Here is a 24,142-nt window from a genome sequence, read left to right as displayed (position 1 = left end):
TATCGGTAGCCGAAGGACCGAGCAAGTACATGGTATGACCGAGTGGAGTTGTGAAGTTGACCACATCGGCCAGATGGTCAGAGTATCTTTTTGAGGGTAGATTGGTTGTTGATGGATTGGCACCAAACCCTATTTTGTATTCTTGTATCAGCAGATGTATGAGGGTCATTATCCCATGTACGAGAGCCCTAAAATGTTATATTATTCAGTTGGATTAATATAACGAAGTTGGGTTGTTGTACATATTTATATAATATTTTGTAAAAAAAATTTCTATATTGTGCACTAGTAGATTTACTGTTGTTTATATTCTTTTTTGAAAAGTAGTTTCGTTGTGATTCTTGGTTTGGTAGCGTCAAAGATTTAAGACTCTATCCCAGTGATCTGTATATGAAACTTCTTGAGGATTATGTAAATTGCAAGTTAATGAAATGAGTTTTTAAGGTGCTTGAGTTAAATTCTTTAACACATTTAAACATGAACTTAACTCATAAATTGCAGAAAATTGCAGAGAATAAAGCCATAATAGTAACCATAAAATAACAAGTGATGAAGGAGTTCACCCCTCCTGGTCCAGGTTCCAATGCTTGACCCTCTTTCATTATGAAAAAAAATGTGATTACAATGAGTTACACTGCTCAAATGGCTTTAAAACCTACACCAACAGCTTTATAGATATCAAAAACCCCTATCTATCCTCTTTCTTCTCCCAAAAAGACCAAAAAATGAGAAAATTATGAGCTTCCCAAGTTTTGTTGCTAGTCGACCTACAAATTCGCCAAGTCTAGCTAACATTCCTACAAATCCACCCTTTTTCCTCTAACGAAGTGACAAATCGGCGAATGACCGATGCAAATTATGGGATCATTAATTTTCCTAATGACCCCTGTGCGTGCATCGATGGTCACATGACCCCCATGTGACTAGGGACTAGTGCGTAGGGCCTACACCCCTCCAGCGCGCCCCCGGTTCCTGGCTCCGTGGTTTCATGGCAAGTATTAAGTTGGGGGGGCCTGGGATAAGCCCTGGCCCCTGGTCCCACCCCTGGTCCGTGTGGGCGCGGTGACCGGGGCTGGGGCTAGCACTCAGCCCTTAACCCCATACCTCTGCCATATAACATCTAAATAAAGGTTTCGCAGAGGGGCTTATTAAGAACCACCCCTTGGTCCAATCATAAGCCCCAATTCTTGTAGGAGTGAGGTCAAGTGTTTGAACCTCCGGGCTATGAGTTCGACCCTCCAGCCAATTTGGGTGGCCACCGAGGTGTCAAGTGGAAACTTCTGGTTGGGCCACATGGCAGGCTCCAGTTGGTCTGTCACCTCACCTTCAACCAATCATATGCAACCCAATCAACGCCTCAACCTACCACGTGGTGAGATGCCATTGGTCCTTTTGAAGCCCAGTCATTTTCCAAATCAGCAGGTCCAGTCAACATGCCATGTCAGCAGTACGGACTACTGATTGGGAAACCTGCACAATTTTTTCCAAAATTTCCATGTTTGAGAAATCGATTAGAACTCGTTTCTGGGAGCATACAACTTCTGTTTTTTGTGAAAAAATTGCATCAAATTCATAACGACGAGATTGTTTAGGTTTCACGCCAATCTGACAACTTTCATCTTTGAGCATATTTTTGATCCAACAGATCATCCAGACACCAAGATCGTGGAAAAACAACAATAATGGCATAGGTGAATAGTCTTGGCCTCAACACGACGTTGAATCAAATGATACTTTGTATTGATATGCTTGGTTCGTTCACGGACCTTTGGATTCTTGGCCAATTTTATTACAAAATTATTGTTAATCAAAAGAGCAATAAAATGCACTTGTTTCTCTTGCAAATCTTCAAGAATTTTCCTGAGCCATACAATCTCCTTTGATGCTTCTGTAGCTACCACATATTTTGCCTCCATTGTGGAACCCGATGGAACTAATTGTTTGCATGACCTCCTGGAGACAACTCCTGATCCAATACTCATAACATAACTTGAAGTAGATATCCATTTTATTGATATCCATCAAAGTATGAATTAGATTATCTAATCAAGTTGAAAACATCCAACTTTGTATACTTGATTCCAAAGTCTTAAGTCCCCTTCAAGTACCTTAGAACTCTTTTTTGCAGCAAACCAATGACCCTCACAATGTTTTTACATAAACCTGGAAAGGATTCCAATAACAAATGAAATGTCTGGTCTAGTAGTAGTGAGGTAGTTAAGACTTCCTACGAGTTGTTTGTACTTAGATGCATCCTCAAATTCAATTCCTTCTTTGGATGTGAGCTTTAAATTTTGTTCCATTAGAGTGATCAAATAATTGTATTCAACCATGCCAAATTTGTTCAACAAGTCTCCAACGTAATTCTTTTCAAAGAGGAATATAAACTTTTGATGTTGGGTTACTTCAATACTCAAATAGTAGTGAACATATCTTAAATCTTTCATCTCGAAACCTTTCCTCAATTCTTTCTTTATGGGTGCAATATAATTTTCATTGTTCCCTGACATTAGTAGATCATCTACATGCACCACAAGATATACAACAAATTTTCCAACTTTCTTGACAAATAAAGTTGCATCATCAAGATCATAGTGTTCGAAATTTAGTTTCAGAAGATGCTCAGTCAATTTCTTATACTAGGCTCATGGTTCTTGTTTGAGGCCATACAAGGATTTGATAAGCTTACATACTTTGTGCTCTTGTCCCTTCACAACGAATCCTTCTGGTTGAGACATAAAAACATTTTTTGTAGATCTCCATTCAATAAGGAAGTTTTTACATCATTTTGATTGACATTCCATCCATTCTAAGTTGCTAAGGCAAAGAGAGTCTAAATTGTAGCCCATTTTGTAGTGGGGGGGAATTCTCTTGATATTCAACCCCTTCTTTCTGTGCAAAACCTTTTGCCACAAGCCTTTATATGTGCTTGTCAAGTGATCCATCTGCTTTATACATTTTCTTGAAGACCCATTGTAGCCAATCAGTTTGATTCCAAATGGAAGGTCCATCAGCTTTTAGGTTCCATTCTTTACATAACATCATACTCTTTTCAAATTGCTTCTTTCCATTCATCATGAGAAGTATATTCTTTAAAGGAAGTTGGTTTGAAATTGGTACACAAATTTAATTCACAATCATAAGAAACATCCATATCTATAACTAAATCAAAATCATCTACATCATCTCCATTATGTCTAGTATAACTTCTCATTCATGTATTTCCAACCTCATTAGGATGAACACTATCAAGTGTCTTAGTGAGCCATTTTGGAGGACTTTTCTGAGATCGTCGAGGTTATGCACTTGATTGAAATGGGGCTGAATCAAGATTTAGCCTTCCAATTCTCTCAATCACATCACTCAAAGTGTCTCCTTGATCAAGGATTGTAGCTTCATGAGAGGGAGATAGTGCTTTAGAAGGAGATTCCATAGATTAATCCAAGATAGGGATCCCCCCTTCAAGATGTGGAATCTCATTATCATATTCTTGAAAATATTTTTTCTTTTCTTAATTTGTCCAAGTGATCAAGTTTCCACTCAACAACATTGTCAGTCTTGGAAGATTAAAGAAAAATAACATCTCTAGATAATATAAACTTCTTGTTTACTTCATCATAGAGATGATATGCTTTAGAGGTATCTGAGTACCCCAAGAAGATACACTTTTGACTCCTTGCACCAAGTTTGTTTATTTGTTCCTTAGGAATCAAGGCATAGTACAAGGAACCAAAATCCATGTGATGCCTCACTGAAGGAATGTGAACATAAAACATTTCATATGGAGTCTTGGTTTTGAGAGTATTAGATGGAAATATGTTTTTAATATAAACTACACATAGAACTGCATTAGCCCAAATGATGAGCCCCAATATTGCAACAAGAATGTTGCAACTCCCAAGGATAAAAACTTAAATTATCTACCCGGGGTTTGTACAAACTTAAGAGGTGTCAGTATTGTATGTGCAACAAATACCTTCCTCTTCCTAGTCTAACTCCCTTTGATGCAAGTGAAAGAAGGTAATGAAACAACTTCAAATGAGCAAAGATCTAGGTAGGCCGCTAATTCTACTTTTGCTAGAAAGTAAATGGTAGAAATGAAATCTATTATATTTGAAAAAAAGTAAAGCATAATGAAAAATAAGAAAATATAATCTATCTTGTTGGAAAGGAAATGGAATTAAAGGAAATCTATTCTATTTTGTAGGAAAGGAAAGTCCTAGATTACTCTTGCAAGAAGGAAATCACACTTTGCTTAAAGTAAATTGCGGAAATAAAATCTAGACTTATTGTAGAAACCAACATTCAAGAAGAAAATAAATGTAAGAGATAAATAATGACCTAACCAAGCCTCAAATCAACCAAAGTGGCCTCAAAGTGTTCATAGGTTATAAATCTACTTCTATCATGAATTTGTAGTGAATTTGGGCAAGGAAGATCTCGAAAGCAAGCTGCTACAATGATTGTTACAAGATGTTTGTTTCTCAAGTTAACTTGCCAAATGCCCAAGAAAATCAAATTAAAATTATATGGAATACATTTTTTTATTAAGTAGGATGTCCTAGGACTCCAATCTAAGTGGAATCACTCAAAAATATCCTTGTTAACATGTGCTAAAAATTAGCAGAAAATTACTACTCTAAAAACTAGAAATTATGGAATCAGTGAGCTAGTTAACCTACCAAATGTCTAACTAGATCAAGTGAAAAGCATATGGGGTAATTTTTTTTATTAATAATAGTTTTATTAGGACTCAATTCAAGTGGAATAAACTCAAAGGAGCTTTGTTAACATGTGTTAAAATTGAACAAAAAATTACTACTAAAAACCAGATATTTCAGAGCAATGAACTAGTAAGCTAATCTAAGTACCCAAATTCCTAAGCTAATCAAGTGAAAATGTTGTGGGGTAAATTTTTTGTATTAAGTTGGAATTTTTTAAGCTTCAATCCAAGTGGAATATACTCAAAATGAGCTCATTAACATGTGATGAAGTTTAGAATAATATTACTACTATTTTGCTATAGGTTACTTCCAAAAATTCCATAATTGTGAACTAGTAAACCAATCCAAATAGCTCAATGATGAATATGAATTTGCAAAGTTGTTCTAAGGATGGATCATACGTATACATGTATAAATGACCTACAAAACCACTTATTTCAATCATTTAACCAATCTAACCTATAAAAAATGAAGCATGAATATTAAGTGTAGAAATAGGAAATGCAAGGGAACATAACATTCAAAGAAGATAAAGAAATTGTACAATAAGACTTTGAGGCTCTTGGGATGGAAAAACCTAAGGATACTCAGAGTCCTATGAGGGAAAACAAGCCTTAGAAGCTGAAAATGACACCAAGCTTCATTATTTGGATCAATCCAAGTACATCCCTGCTAGAAATGAAAGTAGAGTTTCTAAATGACGAGTTTTCTTCACAAGAAGACTGAGAAATACATGCAACTAGAGGAAAATTAGAACTGTTACTTATAAAAATTGATGGGGAAGCATCCTCCTTGAAAGGAGGTAGATTTCCCCTCCAAAATACCTGAAAAAATGACCTAATAACCAATAGTAGGAATCTTTATTAAATGGCAGGGAGCACATTCCTAGATTTTCTCAATCACTAGAGCTCTATAATATATTCAATGATTTCATAATATATTGTTCATTTATTATCCAATATTAGTCCATCATGTAGTAGGTAACAAGTCCCAATATTATCTCATTCATAATTTACTCAATATTCTTCAAAAATAAATAATATTAGACATATAATATGCAATTATCTCTAAACCTTCTTAATGAACACATTATAGCTCAAAATGTCATCAAATGCAAAGAGAGAGGTTAAATATGTTGAAGGATGGTCATATGTGCCTTAATTTGTATCTAATTTGGAGGTGCATCACTAGAACATCAACTTTATATTTTTGAAAACATCATTGAACGTACCATATTTAATATTGTCATGTTCATTCTTTCAGCTACACCATTATGTTGAGCATTATAAGGCACAATCATTTGATGTGGAATCCCATGTTGGCAAGGATAGTTTTCAAATGAATTTGAAGTATATTCTTTTTCATTATCAGTATGAAAAGAGCCAATATAAGACTGTGTATTGTTTTCAATCCATGCATGAAAGTTTTTGAAAATTTCAAAAGCTTCATATTTGTTCTTCAACATATATAACCAAAAAATTCTAGTATAGTCATCAACAAAATTCATCATATATTTATTTCCATTTGCAGAAGGAATAGGAATAGGGCCACACAAGTCAAAATGAATCAATTCAAGCTTTCTACATACTCCGTTAAGAGAATCATGAAACAAATGTTTGTTATGTTTTCCTAAGATATAAGCATCACATTGCTTTAGTTTCCTAGGAATAGTTGGCAAACCAATAACACCATTTCTCTTCAATAAGCAAAGATTATCATAGTTCAGATGTCCAAATATAGCATGCCATAAGAGATTAGATGGTAGTGTACCTTCACATATTGGGAATTGTATGCATAGCTTTGTGCACAAGGAGAGGTTCCTTGCACCTTCAAGAGTCTTTATTCTTCTATCCTTGTCATGACAAGTGAGTTGTCTGATGCTTTTTTCACCTAGAATTGGCCATCAAACATGTGAATGGAGTGTCCTTGCTGGTGGATGTGAGCCAAGGATCAAAAGAGTCTATGTAACCCTAAGAGGTAGAGAACATCATGCAGAAGAAAGTAAGGGAGACCAAGTACTTTGAGCCTGATGGTGCCAAGTCCAGAAGGCTTGAGTTTTGATTTATCTACATAGTAGATTGCTCCATCTACATTATCATTGAATTCTTCAAAGAAGTCCTTCGAAAAGGTCATGTGGCAGGTTTCTCCTGAATCAAGAAACCATGCATCTTTCCATGAAGCAAGAGAAGCATTAAATACAACTTATCATCCACGGATAATTGGACAAATAGAGAGGGTATATACAATTCTAGAGGACATGTTGAGAATGTATGTTATGCACCAAAAAAGGAGGTGGGAGGAGTATCTTCCACTGGTTGAGTTTTCTTACAACAATGGGTATTAAGAGTCACTAAGGATGAGTCTATTTGAGGCACTTTATGGGTAGAGTTGTAACACTCTCATCAGCTGGAGTGATCCAATGAACATGTATGGATTGGACCAAACATGTTGGAAAATATGGAACAGGAAATGCAAGTTATCAAGAAGAATATAAGGGAAACACAGGATAGACCGAAGAGTTATGCAGACCAACATAGGGAATTTAAGGAGTTTTAGGTTGGGGAACATGTGTACTTATGCATCAATCCCAAGAAGAGCTCCTTGAGGATTGGAGCATGTGCGAAGTTGGCACCTTGATATTGTGGTCCTTTCAAGATCGTCGAGGGGATTAGACTAGTGGCCTACAGACTTGCACTACCTCTAACAGTGAAAGTCCATGATGTTTTCCATGTTTCATTTCTTAAAAGATATGTGAAATATGTTGATCGTGTGATTGATTTGTCTGTATTGCAAGTGGAACCAGAAGGAGAATTCTAGACGGAACCTCAATGAATTTTGCAACATAAACAAATCATGCTCTGAAACCGTGCAATCGAGCAAGTTAAAGTGCAGTGGAAGCACTTTGGGCCCAATGAAGCTACATGGGAGATGGTTGATCAGATGTGGGCTATGTATCATTCATTGTTTCTTGATTGAGGCAAAGGAGTTTTGGTATACGTATATATTTATGTATGGTTGTTATTGTAAATACTACAATGAGTTGGGTTATAAAGCTCCCATAAGTAGTATGGTTTTTATGTTGTCATGTTGTCATGTGGGTTTTATTTTCAGCAGGTTGTTCATTGTAAATACTGCATCCAACTAGGTTATAAAGCTCCATGGGCAAATGTTTTGGTTTACAACGTTATTGTTGGTTGTAGTTGTCATATAACACTGAGGATGGTGTTCCCCTAAGGGGGAGTGGTCTGTAACAGCCTTGGGTTAAAAGTTCACCCACCCATGTGTCATATCTTAAGGATGAGAAAGCCAAAGTTCATGGAGTTGTCAATGGATTACAATTAACATTCAACTATCGGATTCAGCATGATGAGCTTCGGTCACTGGGAGAAGTTATAGGAAAGTTGAAGCAATGTTATGAGAAATCGAAGCGTAAGACTGAATCTAAGCAGGTTGGAAAGGGAATGACAAGATTAAAGTTAAATGGACACCAAAGCGAGCAACACCTTGGGATGCAAGTGAGAAAGAGAATGATGTTCCTAACAAGAAGTTTAATGCAATTGAGAAGGGACATGGGTCTTATCTTAGAGAGCAACAAAACATAGGTAATGGTAGGAGACAATTGTAGTGTTGGATATGTGGCAAGGAGCATCTCAAGAAGGATTTTTCATCGTATCAGGATGGTAAGCCTCAGATCTATAGTGCTCAGGAGGCACAGATAGTTGGGGATGTTGGACAGAGCATTCCACAGATCTATATATCATTGCATAACATGCAGACAGATCACGGGGCATCTATTATCAAGATGGATGGTAAGATTTGTGATCAAGTTGTTTCTATTTTGATTGAACCTGGATCTAATTATAGTTATGTTAACCCTGAACTGATGGATGAGTGTGTTTTGAGAAAACAAGTGCATGCAAAGTCTTGGTTAGTGCAGTTGGCTACATGTACTAAGAAAAAAGTTCATCGTTGGGTAAAATCTTGTGCATTTGAGGTTAATGGTATATCTACATTAGTTCTTCTGAATGTACTTCCATTGAGATCATACAGTATGCTTCTGGGTATGGATTAGTTGTATCTTCATAGGACTAATGTGGATTATTGTGAAAAAGATATCAAGTGCTTGGATGACAATGGAGAACAGAGAATCTTACAGGGTAAGAAGAAGGCAACATCAGTTAGAATGGTTACAACTATGCAGGAAAAGCATAGTTGTAGGAAAACATGCATATTGTTTTCAGTGCATATTTCCAGTGATAAAGGTAAGGACATTGAGGATGAAAAAGTCTGAAGAGGTATCCAGTTTTACATCAGTTTCACAATGTATTTCCACCAGATATTTCAGAATTTCAACCTCATATGGAAGTAGACTTTTCTATTGAGTTGGTACCAGGGGTAGCACCAACATTAAAGGCACCATACAAGATGAGAACACCAGAGTTAGTGGAATTGAAGTTGCAGTTGAAGGAAATCCTTGACAAGGGATACATCAGGCCAAGTGTGTCACCTTGGGGTGCACCAGTTTTGTTTGTGAAGAAGGATGGTACTCTCAGGTTATGTATTGACTACAAGCAGCCGAACAAGGTAACCATTAAGAACATGTATTCGTTTCCAAGGGATTGATGACTTGTTTGATCAGTTGAAGGAAGCAAAAATGTTCTCGAAGATTGATCTAAGATCAGGATATCATCGGGTATGCATCAAAGAAGAGGACATAAATAAGACTTCTTTCCAGGCCATGTATGGGAATTATGAGTTTGTTGTGGTTCTGTTTGGTTTGACTAATGATCAAGTTACTTTAATGTGTTTGATGAATAGCGTGTTGCACCCTTATCTGGACAAGTTTGTGATTGTGTTCATTGATGATATATTGATATATTCTAAGAATGAGGAAGATCATGTCAAACACTTAGCAACAATGTTGAGATTGCTCAGAGAGCATTAGTTCTATGCCAAGCTTAGTACGTGAAACTTATTTTAGACAGACTTACATTATTTGGGACATGTTGTTTCTGAGAAAGGCATAACAGTGGATCAATAAAATATCAGAGCTATCATGCAATGGGGAGCTCCTAGGAACGTGGATGAGGTTAGATCATTCATGGGGTTAACGGGTTACTATTGGCAGTTCATCAAGAACTTCCCACATATTTCCTATCCTATTACATCACTGCAGAGGAAAGGAAAGAAATTTGAATTGACAGAGGAATGTGTAGCTAGTTTTGAGCAATTGAAGCATTTGTTTACAAATGCTCCAGTTCTCAAGATTGCAGATCTGGATAAAGAGTTCATAGTGTGTACAGATGCTTACAAGAGAGGACTTGGTGGGGTTTTGATGCAAGAAGGACAAGTGGTATGCTACAAATCTAGGAATCTAAATAAGCACGAGGAGAACTATGTGACACATGATCTTGAGTTAGAAGTGATCATTCATGCATCAAAAATGTGGAGACACTATCTTCTTGGAAGGAGGTTTGTAATTATGAGTGATCACAGTGGGCTGAGATACTTATTTGACCAACCAAATCTGAATGCCAGGCAAGCTAGATGGTTGGCCACACTCATTGAGTTTGACTTTGAGATCGAGTACATCAAGGAAAGGAGAACACGGTTGCATATGCTCTTAGCAAAAGAGTGCAAGTGAATCACATAGAAACTATGAGTACATATGGGAAAGATTTACAAGATCGGATGTTACATGCATGACAATAGGATAACAAGTACAAGGAGCTTAAGCACAAGTTAGAAGAGTAGGGTACAAGTGAACAAGATGTGATTATCACCTCATGGCATATGGTTTGGTAAGATTTAGGGACAAGATCTAAGTGTCGAACAATAGTGAGCTCAAGTAGCTTATCTTGCGAGAATTTCATGTTAAATCATATTTAGGTCACCCGTGATATCAAAAGAAATTGACAACAATGAAGAAGTTTTACGATTGGCTGAACTTGAAGAAAGAGGTGGCAGAGTTTGTTGCAAGATGTTTGGATTGTCAACAAACTAGGAATCTAAATAAGCATGAGGAGAACTATGTGACACATGATCTTGAGTTAGAAGTGATCATTCATGCATCAAAAATGTGGAGACACTATCTTCTTGGAAGGAGGTTTGTAATTATGAGTGATCACAGTGGGCTGAGATACTTATTTGACCAACCAAATCTGAATGCCAGGCAAGCTAGATGGTTGGCCACACTCATTGAGTTTGACTTTGAGATCGAGTACATCAAGGAAAGGAGAACACGGTTGCATATGCTCTTAGCAAAAGAGTGCAAGTGAATCACATAGAAACTATGAGTACATATGGGAAAGATTTACAAGATCGGATGTTACATGCATGACAATAGGATAACAAGTACAAGGAGCTTAAGCACAAGTTAGAAGAGTAGGGTACAAGTGAACAAGATGTGATTATCACCTCATGGCATATGGTTTGGTAAGATTTAGGGACAAGATCTAAGTGTCGAACAATAGTGAGCTCAAGTAGCTTATCTTGCGAGAATTTCATGTTAAATCATATTTAGGTCACCCGTGATATCAAAAGAAATTGACAACAATGAAGAAGTTTTACGATTGGCTGAACTTGAAGAAAGAGGTGGCAGAGTTTGTTGCAAGATGTTTGGATTGTCAACAAATAAAAGCATAATGTAAGCATCGAGGTGGTTTACTATAGCCGGTTTCGATTCTAGAGTGGAAATGGGAGGTCATTTCCATGGATTTGATTACAGGTTTTCTGAGGACATATATAAAACATGATTCTATTATGGTTGTGGTTGACAGGTTGACAAAGGTAGCTCACTTCATTCCAGTGAAGTCGACGAATTCAGCTAGCGAGTTAGCATAAGTATTCATTAGGGAGATAATGAGATTGCATGATATTCCTAAGAAGATTGTATCTAACAAAGATGTCAAGTTCACTTCCAGGTTTTGGAAGGAGTTATTTGTAAGTTTGAGTAAGAGTTGGCCTTCAATACAACTTATCATCCGCAGACAGATGGACAGACAGAGAGGGTATATACGATTCTAGAGGACATGTTGAGAATGTATGTTATGCACCAAAAAAGGAGGTGGGAGGAGTATCTTCCACTGGTTGAGTTTGCTTACAACAATGGGTATCAAAAGTCACTAAGGATGAGTCTATTTGAGGCACTTTATGGGCGGAGTTGTAACACTCTCATCAGCTGGAGTGATCCAATGAACATGTATGGATTGGACTGAACATGTTGGAAAATATGGAACATGAAATGCAGGTTATCAAGAAGAATATAAAGGAAACACGGGATAGACCGAAGAGTTATGCAGACCAACATAGGGAATTTAAGGAGTCTTAGGTTGGGTAACATGTGTACTTATGCATCAATCCCAAGAAGAGCTCCTTGAGGATTAGATCATGTGCGAAGTTGGCACCTTGATATTGTGAGCCTTTCGAGATCATCGAGAGGATTAGACCAGTGGCCTACAAACTTTCACTACCTCCAACAATGAAAGTCCATGATGTTTTCCATGTTTCATTTATTAAAAGATATGTGAAATATGTTGATGATGTAATTGATTTGTCTGTATTGCAAGTGGAACCACAAGGATAATTCTAGATGGAACCTCAGTGAATTTTGCAGCATAAACAAATCATGCTCTGAAACCGAGCAATCGAGCAAGTTAAAGTGCAGTGGAAGCACTTTGGGCCTGTTAGCCTCCTGTTGCAACAGGTGTTCATCTTTCATGATTGACAATTTTACATGCCAAATATGTCATACTTTGCATCCTGCAATGCTCCATATTTCCAGAAAGAGGCCAAAGAAGGGACCATGAAAATGTGCCAGTCCAAATGCCACTGTTGTATTCCAATTTTGATGACTTAACCATTTTTGAAGAATGTTCTGTTAAGGGAAGTCCAAACAGCTTAATCTTGGCTTCCCTAGGTTTCAATTTCTTGTTTTAGAATGTAGAGAATTGATATCTGTCCAAACAGTTTAATCTTGGCAGATTTGTAGATAGGTAGAGAATCAAAGGAGCCCAACTGCTTAATCTGGGCCCTTGGAAGAAATAAGGATAGATTTAGATAGGAGGGCAGTCAAAAGAAAAATTGTAAAGCAGGGTCTGCAAGTCTAAGTGCACCCAAACCAAAAAGAAGAAAAAATGCTAGGTAAGTAGGCTGGGTAGGTAGTTTTTGAGGTTGCAGAATGTTGATATATGATCAGTTTTGTGTTTTAAAGTGATATTGTACTTCAGATCACAGGTACAAGGCAGTTTTCATTTGGAGGAGCTCAAACTGGACATCTCTAACCTCCCCTTCTTCCTCTTCCCCCAAATCACTCACTAATTTCCCTGAAGAGTTCAAGATTTGCTTCATTCCTCTTAGTTTCATCATTTTCCATATCATTTGCCTGGTGAAGATCTCCTTCACTCAAAGATTTCCATTCTTCCTCTATGAGTCACTTTTCCCCCTTTGATAGCCTAAGATCCACATACTTAGCGCTTTCTTGTCATTTCCATATTAACTACTGACTCTATTATGTAAATCCCTATCTGTGTTCCCTTTCCCCTACTAAAATTATGTAAATAGCTCCCCTATATGCTTATCCCCTCCCCCTGGTTGAAACATAACCATAAGTTCATTGGGAATTGCTAAGTTTATCTGAAACTCAGCAAGAACCCTCATCTCCACCCTCAAACTATCTCTTCATGCATATTACTCCATCACACAGCAAAAAATTCCTTTCATGTGTATAAAAGCCATCTTATTTGACTTATTTTCACCCTCCCAAGGCATAAACCCCTTGTTTTGCCTTAAAACCCTTCTCAAACTGCATAAATCCATCTTTCTAGGCTTTCGGACCCCTTCCGATGCCTTTAAAAATCTGTTATAACCCGTAAACCCACTTTCCTAAAGTTCCCCCCCCACCGAATCAAATTAATTGTAAAAGGCGCTGTGGGCCCCGTCCCTAATCCTCCGCCGCCTCATCTTTGCCACCAACCGTTAGATCTGGCGCGCCGCAGATCAACGGTGGGCGGGTCCTTTCCCCAGCGAAGCCGCCGAGGGTTAACGCCCGGGAGATCGACGGTTTTACCATCGTACTCCTGCCACGCGTCACCCTCCCGGCTGTGGCGGAGCCCCCTCTGCCGAAACCACCTACGCGGACAGGCGGTGTGCCTAAAACCAGATACCACTCTCTCCCCCTTCCTGCGTCAGCATGATGTCACCTTGCCGCATCACCATCCCGCGCCGGCCTCCTGCCACCGTGTCCTTGCCACGTAGCTGCCACCATACTGCCAAGTCACCTCCTCCACCGCACTGCCACGTCACCCGGCTATACTGCTGACGTCATCCTGCCACGTCACCGCCGTACTAGGACCCACTATTGACGTCATGTTGACGTCATCGTCAAAAGTGCGAAAGGCGCAAATCGCAGCCTAGGAAGCCCGGAATTAGAATCTGAGGCAGTTTTTCATGCGCGATTAGTGCCTAGCGCTAATCACGCATGGCTACAGGAAATAGGCCAAAATGGAAAGCCCCTCACCGCGCGGCCCCCAGCAAGCCCGAAAGGCGCAGAATGACCCGATTTTCTTCGCGAAGCATTCAGAAAGGGGAAAACACTGTTTTTAAAGCAACAAAGGGCCGAACAGCTACCATGAAAGATCGATGGGACAGTCTAAACCACTTAGAAGATATTAAAGACTCCAGGATCAGCGCCAAAGAGTATCAGAGGAAAGATGAAGCGGCAAAGAGTATCAGTTTAGCAACATCGAAGTAGGTGAAAATTAAAAACCTTCATCAAAGTCAGCAAAGCAGTTAAGGCCATTTAAAAGCCTATCTGGTCGGGATTAGTGCACATTAATGCCAGCAAACGGCAACAAAACCAAGTTAGAGGTAGAGATAAAGGACAAATCACAGTTATTACAGGAGGACTGCACTGAGCCACCCAGGACAGACATTAACTCAGTTTTGATACAGCTGCCCTCAGCGCAGCTCAAAGATATTTTCATGCATTTATTTCTGGATAAGATTAGGTTAAAGTAATCATTTTCTTTCAGACCTGTTTAGGTCGGCTGTAATAGATTAATTTTTGGATAATTTTCCCTATTTATACCGACCCTCTGTATTGTTTAAAGGGTTGGTTGGTTGATAATCTTCATTAGAGACTCGCACTGGATATCTGAGATGTTTTACTTAATCAAAGATTGCTGAAAAGCTTTGGGGAAACGACTGTCTGCTCTGTGTCTAATGGTTTGAAGAATTGAATGTGGAATTCTTGTGCTGCAATATGAATCAATAAGTGTTCTTCACCTCTGTTATTTCAATTTCATTTATGCTCAAGTTGCAGAACGAAGGATTGGTTTAGAATTTGCTTAGCTGCACTCTATGCTCAGTTTCTGTGGCTTCTTAATGTTTTCTTCTTGATTTAGGCATAAATATGAATTCTGTTATGGCTCATGTTTGACCTATTTCACATATGGATGACTGTTATCTAGGAATTCTTAACTGCTCCTAGATAGGGCTCATTTATCTTCTTTCTGCTAACCTGAATGAGAGATTCTTAATTGCCCCTCATTCCTTAGCCTTTAATCCATCTCTTTTACCTTGAATGATTGTTTCATATGCAGCTAGCTTGCTCCATATTCCTTCTTGTGACCAAGAAAACGCACCAGCAATCCTACTCCTTGACTCCATGCCCAATGGTTCTAAAACTTTCATGCTATCTCTGCCTCTTTACTTGAATGCATCATCCTTCCCACCAAAAAAACAAAACAAAACCCCTTGAACTCAATAACTAGCCTAAAAACCTTATCAACAAAGCTAAATCAGAAAGAGAGAGCCCTCTCTGATTGCAGGTGGGCTAGAACCTGCAGTCCAAAGATTGGTCTGTGGTTACCTCGGCCGTATCCTTTTGAGCCGACCAGAAGGACAACTTGAGTGATAACATAATGGCGACTCCACTGGGGACCTCCTCAGTTATTTTCACAAATCAAGTTGGAAAACTCCATAGGAACAAAAATCAGTGCTGTCTATTCCTTAAAACTACAGATGAAGTCTGAATGTCGGCCAGGAAGCCTTTGAAACTATTCTTGCTTTGTAGTTACAGGAGTAAATAAATGCTGCTTCAGTCAATCTTCATGCTAGTTTTAAACTACAGATAGCTGTCCCAGAAATTTGATCAGTTCCTTACTAATTCTAAAATCATTCGCAGAAAATACCAAAACAAATTCAGAATCTGGCTCCCAAAAAGAATTCTCGTTATACTAGGTCAAATCTAGACCCAAATCCCCCAGCTGCTTTTGAAAATCTGAACTTAATCCCAAAAATCCTTAGGAAGCAAGAACAAAGAGAAGGTTTTGTTGATAATAGTCCTAAAGCAGTTCACCCAAGCAGTGTTCCAACCCCTGTCAAAGTTTTATTTCGTTCAACCCCTTCTTCCCCTTGTTCATCATCTACTTCCCAAAGCACTCCTTCCACAACTCCATTCACTGCACATACTCCCATTACCACTACTGTTGTTACAGTTGTCCCTGTTGTTCCTGTTGTTCCAGTCGTCCCTGTAAACATGGCCAATAGATATGCACCCCTGCAATTACCTGCAAACCCTGGGGCTATGCCTCAGGATTATCAAACTAAAATCACATATTTTGATGGAACTGGTACTTGCACAGCCCTTCAGCATACAAAGAAGATGCAAGACTACTTTGAGAACTACGAAATAGATGATGATAGTGTGAGAATGAAAATTTTTGTTCAAAGTTTAATAGGTGATGTAAGAACTTGGTTCAGATCACTTGCTGCAAATTCCATAACCACTCCGGATGAGCTTTACCAATCCTTTACCAACAGATGGGAGAAAAAGAAAGACCCCTTGCACATACTTGCTGAATATGATACAATAAAAAGAGGCCCTCAAGAGTCTGTCCTAGATTACTGTGCAAGATTCAATAATGTCTATAATGCAATACCACAGAACCTAAAACCTCCACCTGACCTTGCCTTGTATAAATTCCCTAATGGATTCGACCCAGATATGGCCTACCAGTTAAAAGAAAGAGCCCCTTAAACCCTTGCAGACATGCAAAATGTTGCTGTTAGCATAGAGGCCAACCTAATTGCCAAAAGAAATAGAGCTAGAATGAAGAGAAGAACCACTTTCAAAGAAGAAACCTCAGCCTTAGATCAAAAACTTGATGCTATTATCAATGGCATGCAAAGGCTGGGAGACAGAGTAGAAAGTGTTGAGAGGAAATCATCATGGGAAGGACAACAGTCCAATACCATAAGGAACCCAAATTTCAGGAAAACGCAGAACACAAATGCTGGTAGGTCTAGTCTAGACCATGATATAAGACCACCTTTTCATGAAAATTATGCGGAAGCATCCACATCCAGTGAGCCCACAGAGGACACTCACATGAACCTGGTGGATTCGAGGGCTGAGCAACAAATTTTCCTAACTCAACAAGACCAAGATGAGCATGACTTTAATCAATTTCAGACTAAGTCTGGTGAGTCTTTTGATTTTAAACAAGGCTATGATACTGCTGTGTATGAGGTCCACAAACAATATAAGCTGAGAACTAGGACCATTGATATTTCTGAACCTAGCAAACAAAACGATGGCAAACAGCCCAACAAGATTAAAGGCAAGGTTGTCATAACGGAACCAGCTGATATACTTGTCCCAAACCCGCATCAAGCGACTGTAGAGGACATAACACAAATGCATCCTTCTATTGACCAGCGTTTACCACCTCTTTCCTCGGAAAAGAATTCGAACAGTGTTCCAAAAAGCTCTCCTAAAGCTGAAAAACTGCAAGCAGCCACTTCCCATAACACTGATAAACAAGACCAAATTGCTGATACTCCAATGGGAAAAGGGAAACCTGCCTCTCACAAAACCCAATCTGAAAAATCATTTGACTTAGAGGCAGAAATAGGTAAATTGAATATATCCATCCCCTTATCCAAACTGGCCAAACATGATGTGTATAGGCAACAAATTCAAAGGTCACTTCAAATGCCAGAGGTAAAGGATGATGTGAATGTTCTTGATGATCAACCTGAGCTGCTATTCGGTCCAGAAGTTAATGGAAAATCAACATATGGACCTGTCTTACCCTTTTATGTCAGTTTACATATACATGACAAAGTCCTGCACAATGCCATGTTTGACTCAGGTGCCTCACACAATCTTATGCCCAAAGCTGTAATGGAAAAGCTGAACCTTGATGTTACAAGACCCTACAAAGATCTATTCTCCTTTGACTCAAGTCAAGTCAAGTGTTTAGGCCTCATCAAAGACCTGTGTGTCTCCTTAGTCCAATTTACTAACAAGACAATCCTCATGGATGTGGTGGTTGCTGACATTCCACCAAAGTATGGCATGTTATTGTCAAGATCTTGGGGAGAAAAACTCCAAGGATCCCTCCAATTAGACCTCTCTTATGCCACTATATCTGTCTTTGGGCAACCAAAGAGACTGTATAGCGAAACACTGATGAAATATGTGATAACTAGTGAGAGCAAGCCTGAAAATTTTCCCATTTACTCAATCCATTATGATATGGATTCTTTCATTTTATTTAATGATGAAATAAGTCCTCCCATTGATGACAAGCCGTTGGCTTTAGAACTGAACACACACATCAATGAAGAATCAGTTGCCCATACTGATAAAACTGTCAAAACAATCAAGGCAACCAGCTTACAAGAAGAACCTCCCCAAACAGAAAATTCAAATCTGTCCGCTGCAAGAATGACTGAAACTCTTGACACTAACCACAAGCAAGAAATCACATGGTATTTAGAGTTTGATGGCTCTGTCAACAAGTTAGGAGCAGGGGCAGGTGTCTGGATTCACAATACACATAACAATCATGCAGAAGGCCATGCCTACAGACTAAATTTCAAATGCACTAATAACATGGCAGAGTATGAGGCTCTCCTCTTAGGCCTTAAACTGCTCAAAGCTCTAGGAGCTGCAAAAGTATCCATTTTAGGTGACTCTGATTTAATCATACAATAGATGAAAGGTAATTTTGTTACCAATGACAATAGAATGAGGGCCTATAGGACTGCTGCCACTAGTATACTCAATACATTCACTGAATCCAAGCTTGCCAAGATTTCAAGAGAGCATAACATTCATGCACACATCCTAGCCAGTTTTTCTAGTACATGCAAGCTTCCCTTTGAGCCAAATCATCATTTTACTGCTGAGATAAAACACAGGCCCGCTGTCCCAAATAATGTTAAAGATTGGCAAGTGTTCGAGAATGATGCCCAGATTAACAATTTCCTCACTCTTGAGCATGAGTTTTCAAATATTAACATTGACATGGATGCTATGACAGATGAACAACAACAAACGAATGAAAATCAGCAGGCTATAACACCTATAACAGCCAAATGAATGTTGAACCCAACTGTTTTTGACAATACAAGCATAAAAGAGCTAAAATAGATGCATTTAGAGGAAATAGCCGAAACAAAGGCTAAGATCATAGATCTGAAAGATAACCTACTCCCTGCTGGCCTCACTCTATTGGAAGACATGTTTGATGCTAATGATGTTCCCAAGAAACCAAAAATGCAACCCCTAAACGCTGTTATAGAAGAACATAACATCGGGACAGTAGAGAAGCCCAAAATGATCAAATTATCCAAAAATTTGCCACCTGATCAGAAGCCCAAATATGTTGATTTGTTCAAAGAATTCCAAGATGTATTTGCTTGGAGTTATGAGGACTTAAAGTCCTATGACACCTCAGTAATCCAACACACCATTCCCTTAAAACCAAACCAAAAGCCCTTCAAACAGAAACTGAGGAGAATCAATCCTATGCTTCTCCCTTTGATTGAAAAGGAAGTGAAAAGAATGTTTGAAGCAGGTATCATAGCACCCATCAGATTTTCTGAATGGGTATCCAATCTTGTTCCTACAAGAAAAAAGACAGGTGAGATTAGGCTATGCGTAGACCTAAGAAATTTAAACCAAGTCTCCCTAAAAGACCACTACCCATTGCCCAAAATGGATCATATTCTGCAGAGAGTAGTGGGATCATCTAGAATTTCTTTGCTAGATGGCTTTTCAGGTTTCAATCAAATACTGGTTCACCCGGATGACCAAGACAAGACGGCCTTTACCACACCGGGGGGAACATTTAAGTATGTGAAGATGCCATTCGGACTTAAAAACGCTGGTGCTACCTTTCAAAGGGCAATGGATATTGCATTTGCCAAAGAAATACATGATTTCCTAGTTGTATATCTTGATGATCTAACCCCTTTCTCTAAATCTGATCAAGAGCACCTGAAACATTTGAGGCAAATATTCATGACATGTAGGAAATATGGCATTTCCCTGAACTGCAAGAAATCCCTCTTTGGCCTTGAAGAAGGCAAACTCCTTGGCCATATCATATCAAAGGATGGGATTAGAATTGATCCTGAAAGAATCCAAGCCATCCTCCAAATCCCATATCTAAGAAACATAAAAGAGTTGCAAGCATTCTTGGGAAAGATCAACTTCGTAAGGAGATTTATTCCAAATCTAGCTGAGCTGATAAGACTGTTAAGCAACATGTTAAAAAAGGATGCCAAGGTAATATGGTCTCTTGAAACCAAACAAGCCTTTGAGGACATAAAATCTGCCTTAACCCAAGCCCCTGTCCTCACAAGTCCACAATTTGATAGGGACTTTATCATATTTTCTTTTGCATCTGATCACACCATAGCTGTTGTTCTTTTGCAAAAGGATGATCAGGGAGCTAAAAAGCCAATTGCATTTTTCAGCCGATCCTTAAGAGATGCCCCTTTGAAGTACACAATCATGGAGAAGCAGGCCTATGCCCTGGTCAAAGCAATCAAAGGTTTCTGAGTGTACATTTTATATTCACATGTGATTGCCTATGTCCCAAGTGCTGTTGTAAAAGACATATTAACCCAAGAGGGATTAGAGGGCAAAAGAGGCAAATGGATTGCAAACATCCTTGAGTATGACATAGAAATAAAACCAACCAAGCTCATAAAGGGACAAGGTTTAGCGAAACTGATGTCCGAAACAAACTTTCAAGTCTTAGACATTAACCAATTGGACAATGAACAGGAGCTGGCGACTCCATAGATCAGTGAAACCTTTTTGCAATCCCCATGGTATGCTGATATATGCTTTGTATTGCTAAACTTGTTTGCTCCCCCAGGATTGTCCAGAACTGAGAAAAGATTTTTAAGAATGAAGGCTTCAAAGTTTTGTGTCATAGATGGTGCATTATTTTGGAAAAATCATGAAGGTATATTGCTTAATTGTTTAATCATGAATGAAACTAACAATGTCATGAAAGAATTCCATGCAGGTGACTGTGGAGGGCATCTATATTGGAAGTCCACTACTGATAAAATTCTAAGGGCTGGTTTATATTGGCCCTCTCTTTTTGCAGATATAAAGAAGTTTGCCATTTCATGTCACAAATGCCAAATCTTTGAGGGCAAAAGAAAGTTGTTGCCCCTACCCCTTAAACCCATCTCAACTGAAAAGCCTTTTCAACAAAAGAAAGCTGTTGCCCCTACCCCTTAAACCCATCTCAACTGAAAAGCCTTTTCAACAATGGGGTCTTGACTTCATTGGAGAAATCGATCCCTCTTCCTTAGGCCAGCACAAATGGATTTTAATAGCCACCGACTATTTCACTGAGTGGGTTGAGGCCATCCCATGCAGACAAGCCAATGACACCATCATTATCCAATTCCTTGAGTGCAACATCCTTTCTATATTTGGCTGCCCTGAGAAGATCATTACTGACAACGCCGCTGCTTTTAAATCCAACAAAATGATCAATTTTTGCCATAAATTTCACATCACCTTGGGGCATTCCATAGCCTGTTACCCCCAAGGTAATGGCTTGGCTGAGTCATCTAATAAGAGCCTGATTAATATCATAAAGAAAGTGCTAGAAGAAAACAAGAAGAACTTGCATAGAAATCTCACAAATGCCCTATGGGCAGACAGACTTTCAACAAAGAAATCCATTGGGATGAGCCCTTATGAGCTAGTATATGGCATGGAAGCCAGGTTTCCTTCATCTTTGGGCATCCCTACTATCAGACTGTTACAGGAGATTCAGGCTGAACCAAACGACATTCAACGAAGAATCAACCAAACCATTCATCTTCAGCAAACCAGAGAGCAAGTTTATGACAGAGCTCAGATTTTGCAAGAAAATCTCAAAAAGATGTTTGATAAGAGAGCTAAGGTTGAGGATTTCTACATGGGCGGAAAAGTTCTAAGGTGGGATTCACGAAGGGAAGACAAGGGAAAACATGCAAAATTTGATTTTTTATGGAAAGGGCCATTCGTTATTTCTGTTGTTCAGGGAAATAACACATATTTTCTCAAATCTGTAGAGGGCAGCACGGCTGAAGAAGGCCCTGTAAATGGCCGAATGCTGAAACATTACCATGATCCCTTTTAAAGGGATATAATCCAGCTCTGTACATATCTCTTTGTACATTGATATTTGTATATATCAGCGCTTTGTTTTTAGTTTTTGTATAAGCAGTCTGAGTGTTAGAGGAGCAGCAGCAATGTTTGTGAAGACACAGCCAATTGCCAGTATTCCATTTTTAAAGCTCTGTCTCTGCATTAATCTCAGTAAAACAACAATAGTAGCACTGTCATATCACAGAAATTCATGGTAAAAGCAAACAGTGGGCAGCTTGCAGTCTTCAGTCAAACAGTATCAATAAGAGAGGAGCATTTTCTAATTTCACATCAGCAACTGTTTCTAGACCAGAGCTAAAGGAAACACATCAGTTTTGATCTATGTTTTTCAAAGGCACAATGCTCAAGCAATACTGTACATAACATCAAGCACGCAGAAGAAAGCAGGCGATGCTATACAGTTCACAGTAATTCAGTTGAGGAGGGAGCTGTTCATATTTCAAAGTTTCACACTTTAACAGCCAGCATAAAGAAGTTTTTCAATCTATAGCAACAATAGAAGATCAAGGCAGTCTGACCTGCTGTTCTTGGCTTTTCACAAGGAAAAGCCATCCCCAAGTGGAGCCACTGTTAGCCTCCTGTTGCAACAGGTGTTCATCTTTCATGATTGACAGTTTTACATGCCAAATATGTCATACTTTGCATCCTGCAATGCTCCATATTTCCAGAAAGAGGCCAAAGAAGGGACCATGAAAATGTGCCAGTCCAAATGCCACTGCTGTATTCCAATTTTGATGACTTAACCATTTTTGAAGAATTTTCTGTTAAGGGAAGTCCAAACAGCTTAATCTTGGCTTCCCTAGGTTTCAATTTCTTGTTTTAGAATATAGAGAATTGATATCTGTCCAAACAGTTTAATCTTGGCAGATTTGTAGATAGGTAGAGAATCAAAGGAGCCCAACTACTTAATCTGGGCCCTTGGAAGAAATAAGGATAGATTTAGATAGGAGGGTAGTCAAAAGAAAAATTGTAAAGCAGGGTCTGCAAGTCTAAGTGCACCCAAACCAAAAAGAAGAAAAAATGCTAGGTAAGTAGGCTGGGTAGGTAGTTTTTGAGGTTGCAGAATGTTGATATATGATCAGTTTTGTGTTTTAAAGTGATATTGTACTTCAGATCACAGGTACAAGGCAGTTTTCATTTGGAGGAGCTCAAACTGGACATCTCTAACCTCCCCTTCTTCCTCTTCCCCCAAATCACTCACTAATTTCCCTGAAGAGGTCAAGATCTGCTTCATTCCTCTTAGTTTCATCATTTTCCATATCATTTTCCTGGTGAAGATCTCCTTCACTCAGATTTCCATTCTTCCTCTATGAGTCACTTTTCCCCCTTTGATAGCCTAAGATCCACATACTTAGCGCTTTCTTGTCATTTCATATTAACTACTGACTCGATTATGTAAATCCCTATCTGTGTTCCCTTTCCCCTACTAAAATTATGTTAATAGCTCCCTTATATACTTATCCCCTCCCCCTGGTTGAAACATAACCATAAGTTCATTGGGAATTGCTAAGTTTATCTGAAACTCAGCAAGAACCCTCATCTCCACCCTCAAACTATCTCTTCATGCATATTACTCCATCACACAGCATAAAATTCCTTTCATGTGTATAAAAACCATCTTATTTGACTTATTTTCACCCTCCCAAGGCATAAACCCCTTGTTTTGCCTTAAAACCCTTCTCAAACTGCATAAATCCATCTTTCTAGGCTTTCGGACCCCTTCCAATGCCTTTAAAAATCTGTTATAACCCGTAAACCCACTTTCATAAAGTTCCCCCCCCTGCCGAATCAAATTAATTGAAAAAGGCGCCGCGGGCCCCGTCCCTAATCCTCCGCCGCCTCATCTTTGCCGCCAACCATTAGATCTGGCGCGCCGCAGATCAACGGTGGGCGGGTCCTTTCCCCAGCGAAGCCGCCGAGGGTTAACACCCGGGAGATC

This window comes from Pinus tabuliformis, chromosome 7 (genome assembly GCF_031772625.1).
Source record: "Pinus tabuliformis cultivar Carrire ecotype Pingquan chromosome 7, CPIR1, whole genome shotgun sequence".
In the NCBI taxonomy this organism is placed as follows: domain Eukaryota; kingdom Viridiplantae; phylum Streptophyta; class Pinopsida; order Pinales; family Pinaceae; genus Pinus; species Pinus tabuliformis.
The sequence above is the reverse complement of the archived record's forward strand: the minus strand, read 5'-3'. Positions refer to the sequence as shown.